The following is a 6,000-nucleotide window of genomic DNA, read 5'->3' on the forward strand; positions in this document are numbered from 1 at the left end:
ATCATTTTGAACTGGATCATTCTTTATCGTGGAGGGTGGCTGTTCTGTATATTATTGGGGTTTAGCAGCATCCTTGGGTTCTACACTAGTCATTTACCCAAAATGATATAGAACATAGGGCACCATTTTGAACTGGATCATTCTTTATTGTGGAGGGTGGCTGTTCTGTATATTATTGGGGTTTAGCAGCATCCTTGGGTTCTACCAACATCATCCCCTTAACCTCTAGTAGAAGCAAACAAAAGTGTCCCCTGATTTTGTTTAACATTTCCTGGAAGACAAATGCTTCAGTTGAAACCTGCTGCAATATAACTTGTTTGCAGGAGATGGAAGATAACTGAATCCGTGGAGACAGGATCCACCATACAAACTGCTTCAGTTCAGTTCACTCACTAGTAGTGTCTGACTCTCTCCGAACCCACGGACTGCAGCACACTAGGCCTCCCTGTCCATCAACAATTCCCGGAGTTTACTCAAACTCATGTCCATTGAGTCGGTGATGCCATCCAACCATCTCATCCTCTGGCAGCCCCTTCTCCTCCTGCCTTCAATCTTTCCCAGCATCAGGGTCTTTTCCAGTGAGTCAGTTCTTCATATCAGGTGGCCAAAGGATTGGAGTTTCAGCTTCAGCATCAGTTCTTCCAATGAATATTCAGGACTGATTTCCTTTAGGATGGACTGGTTGGATTTCCTTGCAGTCCCAGGGACTCTCAAGAGTCTTATCCAACACCACAGTTCAAAAGCATAAATTCTTTGGCGCTCAGCCTTCTTCACAGTCCAACTCTCACATCCATTCATGACTACTGGAAAAACCATAGCCTTGACTAGACGGACTTTTGTTGGCAAAGTAATGTCTCTGCTTTTTAATATGCTGTCTAGGTTGGTCATAACTTTCCTTCCAAGGAGTAAGCGTCTTTTAATTTCATGGCTGCAGTCACCATCTGCAGTGATTTTGGAGCCCCACCCACCCCCAAAATAAAGTCTGACACTGTTTCCATTGTTTCCCCATCCATTTGCCATGAAGTGATGGGACCAGATGCCATGATCTTAGTTTTCTGAATGTTGAGCTTTAAGCCAACTTTTTTACTCTCCTCTTTCACTTTCATCAAGAGGCTCTTTAGTTCTTCACTTTCTGCCATAAGGGTGGTGTCATCTGCATATCTGAGGTTATTGATATTTCTCCCAGCAATCTTGACTCCAGCTTCTGCTTCATCCAGCCCAGCCTTTCACATGATGTACTCTGCACATAAGTTAAATAAGTAGGATGACAATATACAGCCTTGATGTACTCCTTTCCTGATTTGGAAACAGATTGTGGTTCTATGTCCAGTTCTAACTGTTGCTTCTTGACCTGCATACAGGTTTCTCAAGAGGCAGGTCAGGTGGTCTGATATTCCCATCTCTTGAAATTTTTCTGCAAATTTTCCATGAAAAGTTTGTTGTGATCCACACAGTCAAAGGCTTTGGTGTAGTCAATACAAAAGAAATAGATGTTCTTCTGGAACTCTCTTGCTTTTTCTATGATCCAATGGATGGTGGCAATTTGATCTCTGGTTCCTCTGCCTTTTCTAAATCCAGCTTGAACATCTGGAATTTCATGGTTCACGTACTGCTGAAACCTGGCTTGAAGAATTTTGAGCATTATTTTGCTAGCGTGTGAGATGAGTGCAATTGTGTGGTAGTTTGAGCATTTTTTGGCAGTGCCTTTCTTTGGGATTGGAGTGAAAACATCTTTTCCAGTCCTGTGGCAACAGCTGAGTTTTCCAAATTTACTGGCATATTGAATGCAGCTCTTTCACAGCATCATCTTTTAGGATTTGAAATAGCTCAACTGGAATTCAATCACCTCAACTAACTTTGTTCATAGTGATGCTTCCTAAGGCCCACTTGACTTCATATTCCCGGATGTCTGGCTCTAGGTGAGTGATCACACCATTGTTATTATCTGGGTCATGAATATCATTTTTATACTGTTCTTCTGTGTATTCTTGCCACCTCTTCTTAATATCTTCTGCTTCTGTTAGGTCCATACCATTTCTGTCCTTTATCGAGCCCATCTTTGCATGAAATGCTCCCTTGGTATCTCTAATTTTCTTGAAGAGATCTCTAGTCTTTCCAGTTCTATTGTTTTCCTCCATTTCTTTGTATTGATCACTGAAGAAGGCTTTCTTATTTCTCCTTGCTATTCTCTGAAACTATACAGTCAAATAAGTATTTCTTTCCTATTCTCCTTTGCCTTTTGCTTCTCTTCTTTTCACAGCTATTTGTAAGACCTCTTCAGACAACCATTTTGCCTTTTTGCACTTCTTTTTCTTGGGGATGATCTTGAACCCTGCCTCCTGTACAATGTCACAAACCTCCAACACCGTGTTTATCACACATCATTACCTTCAAAGGTCACTGAACTCATATTAGAATGGAACATTTAAGAAAACATTTATTTGGCTTCCATGAACTACTTTACGTACGGAAATGGAAATCAAAATGCCCATAAATGGTTGAAAGAAAAACTGATGAATCCTAATATTTCTCCCATCTCCCCACCATCTATTTATACATTAAGGATGATATAGATATAGATATACAGACACACACATATATATATACATAAAAAAGTGAAAATGTTAGTCACTCAGGTGTATCTAACTCTTTGTGACCCCATGGACTGTAGCCCACCTGGCTCCTCTGTCCAGGGAATTCTCTAGACGAGAATACTGAAATGGGTTGCCATTTCCTTCTCCAGGGGATCTTCCCAGATCAGGTATTGAACCTGAATCTCCTGCATTGGCAAGTGTATCCTTTACCACTGAGCCACCAGAGAAGCCCATGGATACACACACACACACACACACACACACACACACACACACATGTTTATGGCATAAATAAATAATTATAGGATTGAACCAAAAAAATAAATCCCCTACTTTTTCTCTGCCTACCACTTCCTGAATCAAGCTTCAGTTCAACATCTTGCAAGTTACCTGGTCTCGCTGGCACTAGAAGCAGTGAACACCTTCCAGTGAGGTGAATTTGCAGTTTAACACGGTGAACTGACTCCTAAAGCTATGAATGCACAAGAAGGAAGATATAATCTTGTCCCTAACACCCATGATGGAACCCTTTAATCAGCCTTTCCACACAAATCTTCTAGAAATAACAACTTTTTAATTTATACCCAATTGGAAGACTTAACTCTATTAGTAGAAATAAATTATTGCTGTAGGCTCTGTGTTTTTAAATGAAAAAATGCTCACATAGTTAAATGTTTTTTAAAGGATTGTGTTAATTAATATCAAAACCAGACTGAAAACACAATGCTCATCGTTTAGAAAAAGTTAACCTCTCAGGAGAGAGTGTTTTCTATCTGGCAAACACAACTGCGCTGAAAGAGAACATGTGGGGCTCATGTGGGGCTTTTCTGAACAATTCTTTATCTACGCTGTGATTCCCAGCAACTCACAATTTCCAGGGACACTTTTCAGAACTGGTGCATTGATAATTGGTGGTAGATTTAACCCCAGTGCCAGTTTATCTCTGTGAGCTCAGTCACTCAATTGTGTCTGATTCTTTGTGACCTCACGGGCTACAGCCCAACAGACCCCTCTGTCCATGGAGTTCTCCAAGCAAGAACCCTGGAGTGGATTGCTATTTCCTTCTCCAAGAGATCTTCCCAACCCAGGTATTGAAGCTGCCATCTCTTGCATTGGCAGGTGGATTCTTTACCTCTGTGCCACCTAAGAAGCCCAGTTTATCTCTTGGGTTCTCAAAAACAAAGTTAGTGTAGTGGAGAAAACTAAAACAGAGGCAATGGTGTGGTCTAAAGCTGTAAGCCTTGACTGTCATGATGCTAAGCTTTAGAATTGATGGGTGGGCATCATTAAATATTCCTCCATGTCTCTCCTCTCTCACCAAACTCTGACTTTAATTCAAATATCTCAGGAATTTTGAGTCACATAATAAATGTTGTCTAAGTTATTTTACAGAAAAAAGACAAATTTATGACCCAGACTAAGACTAGTTTTTACATAGTAGCAGAAAGAAACTATGGATTTTCCTTTCCAATTCCTGTTCTATAAAACTTACATAATGGATGCCTGACAAGTTGAACAGGAGTGGGGTTTAGCGTCAAACAAACTAGACTTGAATCTTGTTTCTGTCAGGAGATTTGGGTATGAATTATTTGACTTTTATGACTTGGAAATGAATGTTTGCAATATTAAAACCTGACTATATTAATAGCATCATTAATAACACAGTGATATATTTAATACCACTAATGAGACGTGACCTATCAGACCAAGAAGTGATAAGCTAGCAGCTCTAGGACCTTCCTAAGCAAGTGGTTTAGGCAGGTAAAGACTGAGAGCAGGTACAAACGTTCTGAAGTTTCCTTTGGATCCTGCCTGGTAAAATTAATGGTAATCGTGAATTGGTTGCAAATTGATAATTGTTGTGATATGTCTTTGAAATGTGAATTTTATTTGAATGTAACTGTGGTCACATCAACGATTATATCCCATGAACAGAATAAAGCTGCATCACGGTGCGCCCATTCCCAGTTGCCATAGAGACACTGAGCATCCCTAGGTCTCTGTGCCTAAGCCGACCTCTTTCTCATGCTCCTGGTCTCCGTGTGCTCTTGCCCAAACACCCAACACGTCACTCTGACTCCACGTGCACAGAAGTGGATGAATCTTCCCTCCATCACCGTCTATCCCTTTTTCATCTCACATGTGGGTGCCGGCAGTGGGCCAGTGGAGAGCTGAGGCTCACACAGAGGTCTCTCCACCGCCCTCCGCAGCCCACCCGGCAGTACCGCCCATGGCACGCTTCTGATTCGTCCTACACACGCGGACCGAGGCAGCTCCTGCACTGCCTCCCATGACTGCCTGGTTGCTTTCCCGGACCCGGTTTCACCGACTCTAGTCACTCTATGCTCTGAATGCTCAGGTCATCTTTCTCAAGCATAGATCTGATCGTACCAGTCTCTTCTGCAAACCCCTCTGTTGGTTTCTTATTATCTGCACAAGAATTTTCATCCCCCTCAGGGGGGCATGCATGATCCTCACCATCTGGCTCCCTTCCAACGTTTCAGTTCCACTGGCCCCATCCCACCACGTGTGGAGAGCTCAGAACTATACAATGCTTGCTTTTCCACAGGAAGGCCATTGTTTCTCCTCATCCAGGGGTTTGCAGTCTGCTACCTCTGTTTACCTGTTCTTCCCTTCCCCCATGCTCTCTGTCTCCTTGGATTGTAACTAGTGTTAGCTCTGCTACATATTATGGCCAAGTATCTGCCATCCTTGCTGTCACACATTCAAATAATTTCCTGCATCATCACCTGCATTGAGCAGCTAGGAGTGGAGCGTTCAGAGAGATCTTCTCCCCAAATGTCAGATGACCGAAACACAAGTTTCTGACTACACAACCCAGCTATTTCTCTTACACCAAGCTGCTCCTCTCAAAATCCAGATAAATATCATTTCGTCTGGGAAGTCTATCGAGATGACTGCTATAGACCTAAAGCCTATGTCCTTCTCAGGTGCATCTACTAGAATCCTAGCCCCAAGGTGACAGCATCAGGAAATAAGGTTGTTGGGAGATGATTAGGTCCAGAGGGCAAAACCTTCATGAATGGGGTCAGTGCCTTCATAAGAGACCGCCAAGAGCTCCCTTGCCCTTTCCACCTGTGAGGACACAGAAGCAGATGCTGTCTTTGAACAAGGGAGAGGACCCTCACCAGACACTGCCTATGCTGATGCCTGATCTTGGACTTCCAGCCTCCGAAATGAGAGAAATGACGCCTGCTGTTTAAGCCTCTCTATCTATGATGCGCTGTTGCACCCGCCCAAGCCAGTGAAGACAACCTCCATCTTCTGTGGTCTCAGAGGACCCAGCACTTGTCTTGTGACAACTTGCTTTGATCAGCTTGTCTGTGTGTCTGCTCATCCTTCTGTGAGCTTCGAGAGGGAAGGGTCTGTGTTGTATTCATCGCCC

Source organism: Oryx dammah, unplaced genomic scaffold, assembly GCF_014754425.2.
Source record: "Oryx dammah isolate SB20612 unplaced genomic scaffold, SCBI_Odam_1.1 HiC_scaffold_25, whole genome shotgun sequence".
NCBI classification, from domain to species: Eukaryota; Metazoa; Chordata; class Mammalia; order Artiodactyla; family Bovidae; genus Oryx; species Oryx dammah.